Below are 18,389 nucleotides of genomic sequence, written 5' to 3' on the forward strand. Positions count from 1 at the left end.
CCAAGTGTCAGGTAGAAACCCAAGACTTTTTATTGTATTGAGCAACCCAGTCTCAAAAGATCAATCATGATAAGTGGATATTAGCCTAGAAACGTGGAATACCCAAGACATAATCCACATATTAAATGATGTCCAAGTGGAACGGAGGAGTGGCCCTGGTTCTGGAAAGACTCAGTGCAGCAGTATAGGGGAATTCCAGAACAGGGAAGTGGGAAGGGTTGGATGGGTGAATAGGGGGAGGGAAGAGGGCTTATGGGACCTTCAGGTAGTGGGGAGCCAGAAAAGGGGAAATCATTTGAAACGTAAATAAAAAATATATCAAATAAATAAATTAATTAATTAAATACATAGCAAAAAAAAAAAAAAAAAAAAAAAAAAGAGCAACCAAGGAGTCTTTGTATTACGGCTGCAAGCACTGACCGTCCCGAGTAATGTGGATTGCCTTTCTGGCTTGGAATGTAGAAACAAGGCTTTATACTTTGGCTATCTTCAAAGGAGTTTTGAAGTTCCAGAAGAAACCATCTTTACACATGTAAACAGTAGTGACCTTCAGTGATGGACTAACAGGCAGAAGCCACAGACGAATCACAGAATGACTGTGAGTGCCCAGTGCTGAGTTGAAATATGGAGAAAATGTACAAAGGAGCCAGATGCTGGTAGTGCACACCTTTAAGCCCAGGATGTGGGAGACAGAGTCAGGCAGATCCCTGAGTCGGAGGCTAGCCTGATTTACAGAACAAGTTCCCAAACTGCCAAGGTTACACAGAGAAACCCTGCCTCAAAAAGAGGAAAGGAAAAAAAAACCAATACAAAACACTTTCAAGCATAAGATCAGGAGTATTTACAGAGAAAGTAATTAAAATTGTCTTTTATAAACAAATGGAAATTGTGGGGAAACCAATGTAGATTGCACTTATCTGGAGAATCTCAAGTATGGAGGCAACTCCTTGACGGCTGAGCAAAGTGGAAAATGGAATGACCTCTCTCTCTTTTTCTACAAAATTCCTATGGAAATAACCTCTAGTCCTAGAAAATGGTGCTGTTTCAGAAGACGGGCCATTTGGGATAATCAGGTTAATAAAATCCAATGTGAGTAGTGTTCATATCATATCCTGAGAAATCAGGATTGATGAAGGGAAGTCCAGAAGAAAACACGGGCAGAAGATAGCCATTGATGAACCAGTGAGAGCGTCCTCAAAACTCCCACCCGACTAATATCCCACATTAGTTACTTTTCTTGCTCAGATCAAACGCCAGACAGTAAACACCTCAAGAAAGGAAGAAATTGCTTCCGCTCACTTTAACAGCAGACACACTCCACCATGGTGAGGAAGGAAAAACTGTAGGAGCTTAAGGGAATGGTACTATTGACTCTGCAGTCAGGAAGAAGAGAGAACAGGAAGTGAGACCAAGCTCTAAAACTTCAAGATTCACCTCCAGCTACCCTTTTCCTTCACCGAATCTCATTTCCAAAGGCCCCATAACCTTCTAAATCAAGTCCACCATTTGAAATCAAGAGTTCAAATGTGTTCTGGGCGGTGGTGGAGCACGACTTTAATCCCAGCACTTGGGAGGCAGAGGCAGGCAGATTACTGAGTTCGAGGCCAGCCTGGTCTACAAAGTGAGTTCCAGGACAGCCAGGGCTACACAGAGAATCCCTGTCTGGGGGGCAGGGGAAAGACTTCAAATGTGTGAGCCAGTGGGAGACATTTCAGATTCAAATCACAACCTATCTTGATCTCAGACTTCTAGCCCAAAGAAACTGCAAGGAATAATTTTTATTGTTTAAGCCACTTGGCCAATGGTGTTTGTCATACCAGTCGGCCAGCAACTAATGCAGACTGACTTTCTCTGTGCAGAGAGAGACAGCAGTCTTTATTATGTAAGTAGAATGGACTAGCACCGAGGAGAGAATGAACATCACATATTTAGAAGAATTGCTGGGATTGCTGTCCCTAAAGATAACAGAAATTATAATTGCATGGTTAAGTTCATGAGGGTCTTTATTCTCTGCTGAGGAACTTTGATTTTACTCTGCCAGTGATTTGTGAATTGTGTTATATATCAGCTTAAGGACCTCCAGGGTACGATCCAGATATTAATAATTTTAGCAAGCTTCTAGGTGATTGTGATTGACAGTGAGCAAGGCTGAGGCTTACGAGCCACTTAGAGCTACAGAACATGGGAATTGGGAATTTGCCGTTAAGGGAGGGGACATGCAGACACTCCAATAGAGAAAAGCTGCTTTGTCTTAGATATCATTTTGCCCAGAATAACAGAAGGATGAAACTGGAGTACTTGAAAAAAAAGCAATCAATGTTAAACTCAGTGCATACTGGGATATCAAAATTTACCACCTCTTAGTTAATGTGCATTCTTAATAAAAACTGCATTCATTTTTCTAAACTTTTTAAATGCATACAAAAAGTATTAGAAAATAAAACATTTCTGATTTTTGGCTTATCAAAATAACACTGAATAGCAAGGATAGGGGAGTAACAGGTAAATTCTACACTGTTTCTCTTTGGGATGGCAAAAATATCTTGAAGTTGACTGTGGTAATGTTAGAAACGTCTGTGAATAAACTAAGAGCCTTGTATACTTTAAATGAATAAATTGTATGGTATGTGAACCATATCTCAATAAAGCTGTTTAAAAAGTAGACATCTTTACAATGACATATATTTACCCTTCTGCAGCTATTGTCTGAAATATGTAACCATTAAAATGGTTAATAATGAGAGTTCCTGAATGTAAGGGGCTGTCCATTTTGCATACAGATAGAAGTAGTTGTAAAAGCAGTGCTGTTCCGTCAACTCTAAAACACCATTGGTGTTATAATACAGTTGTAGGACTTCGCAGCACATTGAAGGGGTAGTGGGAAAGCTCTTATTTAAGACCTATAAACTAGAGAACATCAAGCTCAAAGTGGAACTATGGAAATAGTAAAGACTTAAAAAAAAAAAGTCAACCTTGAAGGCTGTAGTTCAGTATTAGAGCTCTTGCAGAGAGCGGGCCCTAGGTTCCATTTCCAACATGAAAGAAGGTGGGGGAAAGGAAGGAAGAGAAGGAAAGAAATGTTAATTAAACATACACCAAGTTAAGCATTACAGAATAATTAATAAACTTGATTAGTTCTCAGGAAAACTAATCAAAAAACGGGAAAGTAAGAAAGAGGAAAATAGTAACTAATATCAACAACAAGAGAGGTATCACGACAGACCCATTGAGAAGAAAATGGGGGATGCTTTCACGACTTTGTGCCAGCAAACTAAAAAATGTCTATGCAAGTAAGATTTCTTTCTTAAACACTATTTACCAAAATTGGCTCAAGGAGAATCAGAAAAGCACAGCTTTGCTTCCACTCAGATGGATAATTAAACTTTCATAAGAACATGGGATTATGCCAATACAACTTTACTGGTGAATTCTATCAACTATCCAGATAAGAGCTAATACCACCAGTCCTGAGCACTTTTGGAAGCAGAGGGGACTAAATGAAATGAAACAAGGGGGTGAAATTATCAAAGTTAAATTTCTTGACTACAGACAGAAAGCAAGTATCTCCCACATAAGAACAGAAGACATAAGAAAAGTCTACAGATAAAAATAATGCAAAGCATTTATTATATAGAGTGAGTGTGTGTGTGAGAGAGACAGACAGACAGACACAAAATGAAAAGGAATTCAAGAAAAAAATATTGCCTATTTATGTTACAGTCCAAAATTACAGCCATAGCTTCGAGACAAAACCGGTGAGAACACTAATCAGCTAAGTGACTTTGTAGGAACCTCTTTTGTGTGGATCAGCTCATGTTGGTCACAAACTCCTTACAAAGCTAGAGTAACCAACAAGCCCTTTGTCTCCCAGCATCACCTTAAAGACTTAGAGTGGCTTACAGCTTTCAAAGGTTAAGGGCCACCTCCAGCATGCCTACTTCATAACAGAACACACATACCTTTTTGAAGATGATGGTGTTCAAACATGTCCTCACTTTCATCCCCAAATGGCAGAGTATTGCTGGTTGTCCAAAGCAGTGCCTGAGACATAGTGCTTGAGACATGCAGCTGGAAGGGCAACCAGTGGCTGGCTCAGAAAGATGAGTGTGGCTCTGATGTGTAGGGTCCCTAGGAAGAGGTGAAGTGCAGTCCTCCAGACAAAATCCAACGCGTCCCTGGAAAAAGAAAGCAGGCATTCAGGTATGTCTACATATTTGCAGACAAATAAAAGAAATGAGCCAAAGCTGTAGAATCAGGAGCACAATATTATTCTAATTTGGTTTTCAAATAGATTATTCTTAAACATATAAGCCTCCAGAGATACTCTACACACTATTGTATTGTGTACTGTGATAACAACCAGAATCATTGTCTGACCAGGAGTCCCGAACTTTTCTGACAAAGCAAACAAAATTTCTCAGCAGGTGTGTATTAAGGCTGCCTCATAGAGATGTCATCTTGCTCTCTGAGAAAATAGACAAAGGCTATAGACAGTGAGAGAATAAATAGATAACAGGTAGGCAATAAAGCGACAAGGTTAAGTGCTCAACACACTGCTTAAAGATCAAGGTTCGGGTGAACTATTAAGGCAGCAGGTGCAACTGAGTCAGCTCTCTTGGTCTACATGAAAATAAAGCAAGGAGTTCAATTGTTGGAAGCCACATTGTCATTTACATAAGAAACATGCATACTCAATACAAAAAGCTGATATGAAAAACTGATTAATTTGTTTGGATGCTCTTGCCTATCTTTTTATATTTATTTTCTTGGAAGTCCTTCTTGAAGTCAGTATTTCTCTACTAATAATGAAAGGGGTTAAAAATGGAATGTTTTCCCTAAGTCTCACCGCCACTAATGCCTTTGGAGAAACCCAAATGAAGCTTTCATGTGCTCACTCAGCTATGCAAGCTAACTTTTAATGTGAAGCTGGTAAAATATATCATCAAATTATATTTTAAATGTATTGCAAACTTACTTGTATAAATACAATATTTTATGTCAATTAATGTTATTACCTATTGACTTTTATTTGTATGGTCTTTTTGCAGATACTATCTTTTATTAGTCTAGCCGAGATAAGTTTATTATTTATTTTTACTGTGGTGCAACTAGAAGACCTAGGATTCATTCAGTACAAGATGAATGTGAATCTCAAACCTGGGCCTTGGATTCTCAGAGTCAGGCCCCTTGTTTCCTCTTGAAAGTCATGGCTAGAACACACCCACTGAATGCCCACGCAAAATTAGCAGGTAGCTGGCAGGTAGCCTATTCTAAAAGAGAAGATAAAATAGGAGTATTTTCCTTGTTTTTAAAATTAGATATTTTCCTTACTTATATTTGAAATGTTATCCCCTTTCATCATTTCCCCTCTGAAAACCTCCTATCCCATTTCCCCTCCCCTTGCTCACCAACCAACCCTCTCCTGCTTCCCTGTGCTGGCATTCCCCTACACTGGGGCATCTAGCCTTCACAGGACTAAGGGCCTCTCCTCTTATTGATATTCGACAAGGCCATCCTCTGATACATATGTGGCTGGAGCCATGGGTCCCTCCATGTATACTCTCTGGTTGGTAGTTTAGTCTCTGGGAGCTCTAGGGGTACTGGTTGGTTCATATTGTTGTTCCTCCTATAGGGCTGCAAACCTCCTCAGCTCCTTGGGGCCTTTCTCTAACTCCTCCACTGGGGACCCTTTGCTTCCTGTGGGGACCTGTGGCTGTGATCCTCCACTTCTGTATTTGTCAGGCATTGGTAGAGCCTCTCAAGAGACAGCTGTATCAGGCTCATGTCAGCAAGCACTTGTTGGCATCCACAGAGTGTCTGGGTTTGGTGACTGTATATGAGATGGATCTCCAGGTGGGACAGTCTCTGAATGGTCTTTCCTTCAGTCTCTGCTCCACACTTTGTCTCTGTATCTCCTTCCATGGGAATTCCAATTCCCCCTTCTAAGAAGGGCCAAAGTAGCCACACATTGGTCTTCTTTCTTCTTGAACTTCTGTGAATCCTATCTTGGGTATTCCGTTTCCTCAGCTGAGAATTCTTTGTTTAGCTCCGTAGTACAGCTTGAGGTCAAGGATGCTGATTCTTCCTGAAGCTCTTTTATTGTTCCATCATTGGAAGAAGTCAGGACAGGACTCATACAGGTCTTGGACCTAGGGGAAGGAGCTGATGCAGAGGCCATGGAGGTGTGATGCTTACTGGCCTGCTTCCCCTGGCTTCCCACCCTGGTCAGGGCCCTCCAACATGGATCACTAATTGAGAAAAGGTCCTGCATTTCATGGAGCCATTTTCTCAACTTAGGCTCCTTTCTCTGTGGGGACTAGCTTGTGTCAAGGTGACACACAAAACCAGCCGGTACAGAAAGGCTTTATATGCCATGGCTGTTGGTGTGACACAGGGCTTCTGCTCACCAGCCATCATCATGGGACACATACATTACCCTATCTATTACAAGAAGACTGAAGGAGTGGTCAGGCATGTATGTACCTCAAAAGAAGGGGCCTGAGGAAGAGCTCTTCCAGCTTGGCTAGAGGCAGACTCTGGGGTTTTGTCCTCATCTGAGCAGAGCCTGGTACACAGCTGGTAAGGGAATGACAAGCAAGAGACCTCAAACAGCTCAACACTTAGCAGGCCAGTGGACAATTCTGTAAGCCTGGAAAGGAGATGGAGGGCTTCTGAAAGTATATGACTGATTACACACTTAGAAGTTAGGTGGTCTGCAAGGAGTAGAAGTTTTGAACTGTTCTTCACAGACTAAAGAAGCAGGAGAGAAAATCCTATCCTTGACTGATAACAGTTATCAGGCTAAAAAAGCCATGCTGTAGATTCTATGTGCTCTACCAAACTTTTCCAATTCACTGTTAATTATTTTTATTATTGTTGTGTAACTGGGCTTTATAACAAGAAATAATACCTAAGTTTCACAGAGCTTTTATTTAGTTTTTTAAACTGGATTTACTAAATAAGATCATCATGCGTGACTCTCCACTAATCCCTCATCTTCCAATCTTTGGTGACATCAGGTAGAACGAGATTTCTTGATTATCTTTTCTCCATCGTAGAAAAGCAAGTTAAGTTTTCAGATAAAAATTAATACCAGGAGCTGGAGAGATAGTTCAGTAATTAGGAGCACTCATGGATCTTCCAGAGGACCTGGATTTACTCTCAACACCCACAGGGGGGCTAACAACTGCCTATAACTCTGGTTTCCAGGATGCCCTCTTCTGGCATTCACAGACACCAGGCATATGCATGGCAAACACAGGTACATGCAGGCAAAACATCCATACACTCAAGATAAAAATAAACTTTAAAATCCAAAATTAACTTATAATGAAAACGCAAATAGTTTAGGAAAATCCAGATATACGTGTTGCTTATCATGTAAAATCTGTGACACCAACCACAACCACTGACCAGAAAAAAAGACCAAGTAATAGATTAAGTCATATATTTACTTAATTCTATTGATTCTTACTTATAACAATTTAAAAGATAAGACTAAGACAAACAATGAGGCATATATTGGCAAGAAATTGCTATTCAGGAAGATAAAAGGAATTTGCAAAACAATAATATCTGTTTCATTTTGTCTCCAGAGGTTTCTTTCACACTGTAGTGGGGTGGTTGAGTTTGTCAGGTAGGACTGAAGTAAATCTTCCTCATATATGCCTTTCAGGTAAGACCAGGGCTGAACTAGAGTGAAAGGCAGGAGCGTCCAGAACAGGAAGAGGAGAAGATGGTAAGGAGGAATTCGTGAGGTCTTGAACTACCTGCAGGTTCCTGTCAAAAAGGCTGTTATCAGTTGCCAGAGTCATAAGATACCCTGGAACTGGAGTTATAAAGAATAGTGGACCTTTCCTCATGGATGGTAGGAAATAAAGCCAAGTCCTCCACAAGAGGAGAATGTGTCCTTAACCATCAAGTTGTCTATCTCTCTGGCCCTAGTTCACAAGTTCAAAAGAGAGCTCTCAATACTTGCCTTACCCCATCTGTGCCCGGAGCTGACCCCAGTGCCACAGCACTACATATCCAAACCTCCTGGAAAGAGCATGCTTCCCAGGAGTACTGACACACAGGCTTGCAGGAGGGACAAGCCACAGTCAGAGACAGCAAGAACAGCTAACACCAGAAATAACCAGAGAGGCATGGTGAGAGGTAAGGGCAAGAACATAAGCAATAGAAACAAAGACTACTTGGCATCACCACAGTGAGCCCTGAATACCCCAACACAACAAAAAAGCAAGACTCTGATTTAAAGTCATATATCATGATGATGATAGAGGACTTTAAGGAGGACATAAATAACTCCCTTAAAGAAATACAAGAGAACACAGATAAATAGATAGAAATCCTTACAGAGGAAACACAAAAATCCCTTAAAGAATTACAGGAAAACACAACCAAACAGGTAAAGGACTTGAACAAGACCATTCAGAATTTAAAAATGCAAATAGAAATAGTAAAGAAATCATAAAGGGAGAAAACACTGGAGATAGAAAACCTAGGAGAGAGATCAGGAGTCATTATGCAAGCATAACCAACAGACTACAAGAGATTGCAGAGAGAATCTCAGGTGCAGAAGATATCGTAGAAAACATTAACACAACAAAAAAAAATGTAAAATGCCAAAAGTTCCTAACTAAAACATCCAGGAAATCCAGGACACAATGAGAAGACCAAACCTAAGAATAGTAGATAGAAGATAGAGAAGATTTCCAAATTAAAGGGCCAATAAATATTTTCAACAAAATTACAGAAGAAAACTTCCCTAACCTAAAGAAAGAGATGTCCATGGACAGACAGAGGCCTACAGAACTCTAAATATGTTAGACCAGAAAAGAAATACCTCCTGTCATACACCAAATACACAAAACAAAGAAAGAATATTAAAAGCAGTAAGGGAAAAATGTCAAGTAGCAGACCTATCAGAATTACACCAGACTTATCATCAGAGACTACAAAAGCTAGAAGATCCTGGGCAGATCTCATATAGACCTTAAAAGTTCACAAATGCCAGCCCAGACTACTATACCCAACAAAACTCTCAATTACCAAAATGTCGAAACCAAGATATTCTATGACAAAACCAAATTTACACAATATCTTTCCAGAAATCCATCCCTACAAAGGATAATAGATGGAAAATGCCAACACAAGGATTCAGGAAACTACACCCTAGAAAAAGCAACAAAGTAACCTTCTTTCAACAAACCCAAAAGAAGATAGCCACACAAACATAAAAATAACATCAAAAATAGCAGGAAATAACAATCACTATTCCTTAATGTCTCTTAACATCAATGGACTCAATTCCCCAATAAAAACACATAGAATAACAGACTGGATATGTAAACAGGACCCAGCATCTCAGTGTCAAAGACACACACTATCTCAGAGTAAAGGGCTAGAAAACAATTTTCCAAGCAAATGGTCCCAGGAAACAAGCTGGAGTGGCCATTCTAATATCGGATAAAATCAGCTTTCAACCAAAAGTTATCACAAAGGATAGGAAGGGCATTTCATACTTATCAAAGAAAAAAATCTACCAAGGAGAACCTTCAATTCTGAACATCTATGCTCTAAATGCAAGGGCACCCATATCCACAAAGGAAACTTTACTAAAGCTCAAAGCACACGTTGCATCTCACACAATAATAGTGGGAGACTTCAACACCCCACTTTAATCAATGGACATGGAAACAGAAACTAAACAAAGACACAGTAAAACTAACAGAAGTTATGGAGCAAATGGATTTAACAGATATGTGTAGAACATTTTATCCTTGGATTCTGCTACATCATTGGATCTCTGCCTTCATCTTCAGGTACCATTCCCATGTGAGCTTGTCTGTGTCCTAATTTTATCCTTTTTAAAAAATACCAGCTACATTAGATCAGAGCTCACTGCAGTGCAATGCGATCTCACCTTAACTGGGGTTCTGACTTTGACATGAGTCTATGGATACTGTCTATCTGGAACAGTAGAACATAGGAAGTTCAGAGGTATGCCTCTCCATTCAAACTTACTTTGAGGTAAAAGCTTAAACAGAGTCCTACATCTTAAGTACACTTTTGATTGTTGAAGAGCAAAATGCTGACTCCGAAGCTACTCTGTGCCTGTAGAGAGAGATTGGGAAGGAAGGCAGTGGTAATGTCAATATGCCCATCTTTGACACAACAGCAAACTAAGAATTCTCCTTCCTAACTGATGCCGAGTATTTAGAAAGAAAACACTGTGCTGTTGTGGTTGGTTGGTTGTTTTTGCAAGGCAAGGTTTTATCTGTGTAGCCTTGAGTGTCCTGAAATTCACTCTGAAGACCAGGCTAGTCTCAATTTGAGAGATCTGCCTGGCTTTGCTTCCTGGGTACTGCTATTAAAGGGTACACCACCCCTACCAGAAGGTTAGCCAAGTTAGAAGGTAACTCTATTTGTACACTCCTTTTCTTAAATTAGTTCTTTAATTTTTGCATTTATACTATATTTCCCTCTTCCATTTCCTCCATCTAAACCCTCTCACTTATCTTTCCTTGCACTCCTTCAGATTACATGCCTTTTCATGAATTGTCGTTATATGCCTATGTATGTATACATATGCATATGCATATACATTATACATATGCATCATATACACATACATATATATACATGTATACACACACATAAACATACGCATATGCATACACATACATATACATACATATACATATATATTCCTAAACATGATTGCTCAGTCTGTATAATGCTACTTGTTTGTATATTCCTTTTTCCCCTCTCTGAATTTTTATCAAAATGCAAAATGTATAATGTGAAGGTCTTGTCTTTGCAGTAAACGTATACAAAATTATTTCTAGCAATTGAAAAATGACAATTTCGGTAAAAATCCTCCTTTTCTTTAGTCATAAATGTCACAGTGATCAAAGAACCTTCATAAACACTAATTGAAGCAAATGAGCGATTTTCTCTTCTTCTATAGAATTTCTATTAAAAGCCTGCTAGAATGAAAGATTTAATAAGCTCCAAGTAGGAGTGGAGATAATTCAATTTAGAAATTTCTGGCATGCTTGGCAAAGCCCTGGGAGTTTGTGGACACTGATGAAGACGCTGTGGTCCAGGATGAGGCAGGTAAAGGAGTGGGCCACGGGAAGAGGAAGAGATGAAGAAGCCCTCTGGCCTTAACCACCCTTCCCAGAAGGGGAAATCTGCTTTCACATATGTGCTGTTGTTTTGTTTGAAGAAAGAATTTTAAAAAAAGACAAACAATGTGCGTTCTTTACGGGGCACTGGAAACTCCTAGATGAAGCAGTAAAGCAGTGGTCACTGTAGACCTGGAGAAGAGAGGGAACATGGGAAGAGGTGGGAGAAGAAACACCAAAACTTAAGAGAGATTTGATCTGGTTCCTACAGCACATAGGCTGTTGGTTAAAATAGCCAATGATGATCAGGAAAGGAATGCATGAGTCTGACATCTTAGTGGGGCTGCAGTAGTCCATACTACTCTCTGAACTTTGCCATGCCGCTCAAGGACGACAAGAAGAAAGATGCTAGAAAGTTGACCAAGAAAGACAAAGACCCAGTAAATAAATCTGGTGGCAAGGCCCAAAAGAAGAAGTGGCCCTAAGGCAAAGAACAACCTCTTCCTGTTTGACAAAGCTACATACAACAAACTCTGTAAGGAAGTTCCCAACTGTAAGCTTATTACTCCAGCTGTGGTCTCTAGGAGACTGAAGATTCCTTGGCCCAGGGCAGCCCTTCAGGAACTACTTAGTAAAGGACTGTTCAAACTGGTTTCAAAGCCCGGAGCACAAGTAATTTACACCAGAAATTCAAAGGGTGGAGATTCCCAGCTGCTAGTGAAGATGCATGAACAGGTTCAATCAGCTGTACATTGGGGAAAATAAAACTTTATTAAATCAAAAAAAAAAAAAGGAATTCGTGAAAGTTGCAAGCATATGGAAATGATTATCATTTAAGATTATTACATATTATTTACACAGCATATAAGAATGAGCCCTATTTAGGTATGAAAAAATTCACAGTTTACAAAGAACTAGAAGTTTTGAACTGACTGAACAATAGTGCCTAGCAAGAACTCAGGTTTTCTTCTATCAGTTCACATGATGCTATATTTCTTCCAGTTTTTGTGGAAAACTCACCAAAGGACTTTTGAAGACAAATACATCATCTATCTTGATCACATTAAGTTTGCACAGACTGGGTCCAAGCATTCCTAAAAATCCTAAGAAGTTTGTGCCTAAACTGGAAGATTCTGTAACTCCTTTCTCTCTCTCTCAGGTAGTAATTTTAGGAAGCTCTACCTCTTATGTCTGACCCATGTATTTTTCAACTTAATTACAATTCTGGACTCTCAGTCCTCGTTTGCAATTCTTTACCTCAGAGGTCAGTGGTGAGCATTGAACATGTGGAACTGATGAAACCAGACAAGTGTTTTACCAAGCATTTACCTCCTGGTAAATCTAAAAGGGAATAATAAATATTGTCATTTGTTACGTATAAATGCTGTAGTGTCAACCTAGAGTTGTTCTTAAAATTCAGCATACTTAACAAATGAACCAATCAAACACATATTCACCGCCTTTTATATTTCAGTGTAAGTAGTCGGTTGATTTCACACCCAGTCTTTGCTGGGAATGTCTTCTCTTCTCCATCCTCACTACTCAAATTTATCAATGACAAAGATGGGTGGGACTTAGAGAGGTACTGGAAGTGGAAAGGGTCCTCCCTTAAGACAAGAGGAAAAAGTTGAAAATAAAAAAGATAGTATAGAAAGGGCCAGCGATTTGAAAATCTCCTAATTTTTCCTACAACCCTGGACTGAGGAAGGCCAGGAAGGAGAGAGAATGGGGGAAACATGATGGAAAAGAAAGGGGGCAAATGGAAAGAGGGAGGGGGAGGAAGTGGTAAATAGACGGTGCCTCTCTTCGTGTCTTGGCTTCTGGTGACTCTCGATACACTGGGCTCCAATTTGTTGTGATAAATCTCCAACCCCACTATGTCCATGAATAAACACACAATTCAGTTGCAATATTTATAGACTGCACGCCCAGACTGGGCAAATTCCCCACTACACTGCTCTACCCCAGCTAGCCAGTGTTCTTCTCTGACTAGGTCCTTTCTTGCTGTCTTCATCTGAGATCCTACTTTCCAAATCGGATACATATATCCATGGGCAGACACATATCAGGAGCCATGACATACAGACTATAGCTCTCATCAAAGCATTTTCAAACTTCAAATGTGAGTATGGAAGTTTTAATAACCAAAAAAGAAATGAGAGAAATCATTTTTTGCCTTAAGCCAAAGATGGATGTGTTAAAGGAAAAGGTACAAAATGCACACTAAATTTTAAGGAGAGAAAAAGTGAGGCCAGGGATTTGGAAAAAGTCTACTAATTTCACAAAACAATTGTTTTAAGACCTCCGAGTTCCTAATTTTAAGTACATTATAAACCTGATATGTTTTGTTTTGTGAGACAGATTGTTTGTATATAGCACTATCTTAGAACTCGCTATATTGACCAGGCTAACCTTGAACCCACACAGATCATTTTGCCTCCACCTTCCCAGTGGCGGGATCAGAGCTATGCCACCATGACTAGTTCAACTTGATAATCTGTTAACATTTCAGTTGATCTTGACTGTAAAGAGACATATTCAACAATACAAATACCCAGATACAGATTTAAACAATGAGAAAGCATGTTTGAGAAAGCAGATCAGGCATAGTATTTCATCTTCTCTAACTCTAAACTCAAGGAATCCCAAAGAAGCTAGGTGGGGGACCAAAGAAACAATTTTATTTTTAAATTAAGTGTTTCTTTTAGGAGATCTTCAACAAAGTAAATGTCCTGGTTTCATAATAAGTTCCTCTTATGATGACTGGCTCTAACCAGTCCTTGAGAAATGTACTGACAGACAGAGATTACCCAACTAAGTTAAAGAGACAGGAAAGTACACAGGGCTTCCGTGGCTGTGTCAGTGTTGATGCACCCCTTGCATATCTTTATGGATAAAGGAATCCACAAAACAATTCCATGTACTTACTTGTTATTGAGATTCCAGATGATGTCATCCAAAGAGTTCAAAGCATTCTTCATAAACACTGAAAAGTAAACACTGATGCTCATTCTTTTCTGGCTGGGCAGGGTGAAAGTGCCCAGACTGGGGCTGGTAATAGAGACAGCCAGCCAGAGAACACAGCTACCCACACAATGTGCTTTAAAGAAAGCCGCACGGCCCTGCCTGTTGGAAAGTATGTTCTTTTTTGATTCCTCTGAACATCCCTCCTCCTCACTCCCCCGTTTTCCCGGCCTCTATTTCATCACTAATCTGCAGTGAGTTAGATGCTAAGTAGAGGTATTATCTCCATCAAGCCACGGTGGGAACATATATAGACAATTTGGCAGGAGAATTTGCCTTTTTCCCACTTATACAACAAAACATATAGACAATTAGTTTATCTGGATGGTTGGCCTGAGAAGCAACCGTTAGGATTCTAACAGTTTGGGACATAAATGACCTTTGTATTCTATGTGAAAATTCAGCATGTGAGTTTCATAGCTTCTTGCCCATGCAGAAGCTGGAAAGAACCCAGATATCCCTCAGTGGAGAAATGGATACAGAAAATGTGGTATATATACACAATAGAGTACTATTCAGCAATGAAAAACAATGAATTCATGATTTTTTTAGGCAAATGGATGGAACTGGAAAATACCATCCTAAGCGAGGTAACACAATCACAAAAGAATACACATGGAATGTAATCATTGATAAGTGGATATTAATTAGCCCTGAAGCTCTGAATACTGAAGATGCAATCAGCATATCAAATGATTCCCATGAAGAAGGAAGAAGAGGGCCCTAATCCTGGAAAGGCTTGATCCAGCATTGTAGGGGAGTACCAGGACAGAGAAAAGGGAGGGGGAAAGATAGGAGAATGGATGGAGAGAAGAGGACTTATGGGACATATGGGGGTGGGGGGGACTGGGAAAGGGGAAAGCTTTTAGAATGTAAACAAAGAATATAGAAAATAAAAAAAAACGAAGAAGAAGAATTAGTTGGGGCCCAGCAGAGGGCACCCTTAGAAACCAGCACAAGGGGACTAGAAGCTTAATAGATATAGGTTTACTAAATCTAGCTTTGTTTCCTCCTTTTTAAGTTTCCTAAGGAAACTGGAAAGCTTTAATGTTTACTGGTTATGAATTCCCAGGTGACAATACATTACTTCTGAAATCCACAAGATGCCAAACAATACCTCTTCTGGTCGGTCCCTCCCCTCCCCCCTTCCTTCTTCTTCCTTTTCTCCCCTAGTAGTCATATATAGCTCAATTGCCTTTGGTAGAATCAGTCACTTCCTATCCCCACCTCAAAAATGCCGGATCATGGAGCTTATAGCCACAGAAAATACTTAAAAAAGTCACAGAGGGGACTCAGGGCTGAAGCACAGTGCACTGAAGAAACAGGCTGCACAGACAGACAAAACCTTCCTGATTGTTGCAGGATGTAGGGCATAAAAGTGGTCAGCCAACTCTTTCACTTCGATTGGCTGTTGATGTATTTATAGGTATTGACAGAGCCAGATCTATTCATTTTGAAAGTAGAATACCCTCTTCATAAATCATACTAAATAATTCCCAAACATGGACTTCTCCCCAGGTATACAATAATAATCCCAGTGTAGGGCTTTATATATTTGAAGGAGAAAGAATGGAATTTTGAAAAATTACCATATTGAAATTCATGATGAATGATTGTCTAGGGTCTACATGAGTGTCCACCATATCTTAACATAGCAAATTACTAAATCTGTTTCCAGTTTCTAGCTTAAAATTGCATTAAAATCATTTTTTTCTTTAATGATGATCTTATTCTATGGCATGAGTAGATATAAATATGTTTTTATATATTTTTTGTGGTGCTGTCTTGCTATGTAGCACTTACTGACCTGAAACCATGTAGATCAGACTGGCTCCGACTTGAAGCCATCCTCTTTACTTGTCCCCTAAATATTAGGCTCACAGGCATACACCACCACACCTAGATAAAAGTCTTACATGTTGATGAATCAAAAAATGATGCAGGGATAGTCAAGGCCTAGATTTGCCTATGTCCTTATAATGACAACCTTTCTGTACTGAAATATTTCTGTGTAGATCAAAGGACTTGAATGTAAGTGCGTAATAAATCCAGTTGAATAAAAAAACCCAACACAGTACCTAGATGTGAAAGAGAATTTGCGTGATAGTCCAATTAGAGATACACGAAAAAGGACAGCCCAGGAAAGTTAATTCATGCAATGTGTGTGATTACATTCTACAATATGAAGGAATGCTAGAAGTTAGTAAGCATGCTGCTTACCAGAGAACTTGAGCCCAGAAACAGGCAATCTAGAAGAAATGTGCACACAATTGTAAATTTAAGAAAAAAAAAATCATCAGTACATAGGATAGTCTAAATCTTGGACTGGGCTTAGTGGCAGAGTGTAGTCACTGAGAAAGCATTCCTATTAAGGAAGCAGAGGGCATGTACTAAGATATAAAGTCACATAAAGACCTGTATTGGTCCAGAAGTGGAATTTTACAACACTAGATCAGGTGAAAGAGAAGGCTTGCTTTGATTAACAAAGCATGCAATAATAGCAGGCATCGTTGATCCATTTTCCAAAACAGGAATGGAGATTTGGTGGTAATCAGTAACTTGTATGCATCTGTCTAGTTAATATGTTTCTGGTCTTGTTATAAAAATTAAGTCTCCTTGATTGCAAAGTCTTCCCTTTTCTTGGTTTGGTCTACTCTAAAATTTCAGTTACTAAAGCTGGGTAAAGCAAATCAGGTTTGTAATTGATGCTGAGACCTTCAAACAACTTGGAGGATTGGAATCAAACTCTTCAAATCATTGTTATGATTCCAGAGCTAGACTTAGAGATGCATCCATGGTGAGGGCAATTCTCAAACTTGCCTTCACACTGGAATGATCATTGGTGTTTATCAAACACCACTGGAATAGTAATTTACGTGATCGTAAGCATAGCCCACACATTTGGATTTTTAAACTGCCCCTAGCTGATCCTGACATAGATCCAGCCTGGAAACTACTAACCGTAGCAAACCTTAGCTATCTGCAGGGGAGAGCAATGCTGGCCATACTTGCATGTTCAAATGTGGTAGGAAAAATACTGGAGGACTCCGTGTTTATTTTTCTTTTCTTTCAAACAAGTAGACCATAACCTATGCTTGGCTTTTCCATTTTAACCTCCTAGAAAATATGCCAAAAGTAAACAGGTGAACGATTAACCTTACAAATCAAATGACTTCATGTTCTTAGACCCCCAAGTTCTGGGTGCGTGTGACCAAAGGTGAAGTTTTAGACCTGGATCTCTCAAATTGCTCATTAGTATCCTATGCTTGGTTAAAGCTCTTACATCACTGCACAATGGAATGTGACCTAAGTTAAAAAGAAAACAAAAACCTTTGCATGGCTTTTAAGATTAGTAATGGGTTTAGAGAGGCGATGTGCTTGAAACAGTATGTACCTTCCCAGCCTAGGTGAGACCGGATTCATGTTCTAGTGACTAATCCTTATGAACTCAGTGGTATAGTGAATGCACAGTTCTGGTTGCACACATTCTAAATGCTTTATTTGCTTGGACTAAGTCCAAATTGTAGCCTTTACTTATTACCTAAGACACACACTTAGTATAGAAATGCAAGCCCTGTCCCAACACCCTCTGTCAGAATTCTTGCAGAGTTAACTACAAAACAAGTGTACATTAGTTTAGGGTGGATATCCATCCTCACTGGGGAGATTTCTAGTTCACGGCTGTTTTTCCAGCATAATTATTACTAGTACCTCATCTCAATCCCCAAATGTCTCAGCTTAGGTAATATATGCTCTAGAGAGCTTCCTCAAACTGCCTTTCGTCTACAGACAGCACAGGGAAATATCAGGACTAAAATGTGGTCCTTTTCCATTCAGAACACACACTAGGAAATTAAGGCCACTGGACTATGAACTAGTGAACCAAGCTTTCTTTTTTAAAGGCAAAATAACAAAGATTTTCTTCTAAACACCCCTGTTAAGACAGGAAAACAGAGTAGGGTGTGGTGGTTTACACCTTTAATCCCAACACAGAGAAAGCCTTTCTCAAACAAACAAACAAACAAACAAACAAAAAAACAAACAAAAAACAAAAATCCCCAAAGAATGGGAAACCTCATTAGTTAAAAGAAAGAAGTCCCTTCCTCCACAGGTGAAGGCCTAATGTTTACTTAGAGACTGGAATCTAACAACATGACCTTGAACAAGAAGATTACTTTGAAGTTGTTGTTTTTGTTTTGTTTTCTTTGAGACACATTTTCCTGGTTTAGGACT

At 39.5% G+C, this 18,389-nt stretch overlaps 1 pseudogene; it reads left to right on the top strand.

Moving 5' to 3' along the window:
- The first annotated feature begins 11,509 nt into the window (after positions 1-11,509).
- On the top strand, positions 11,510-11,863 carry LOC127666548 (40S ribosomal protein S25-like; annotated as a pseudogene).
- The last annotated feature ends 6,526 nt before the right edge of the window (positions 11,864-18,389 follow it).

This window comes from Apodemus sylvaticus, chromosome 16, assembly GCF_947179515.1.
Source record: "Apodemus sylvaticus chromosome 16, mApoSyl1.1, whole genome shotgun sequence".
NCBI lineage: Eukaryota > Metazoa > Chordata > Mammalia > Rodentia > Muridae > Apodemus > Apodemus sylvaticus.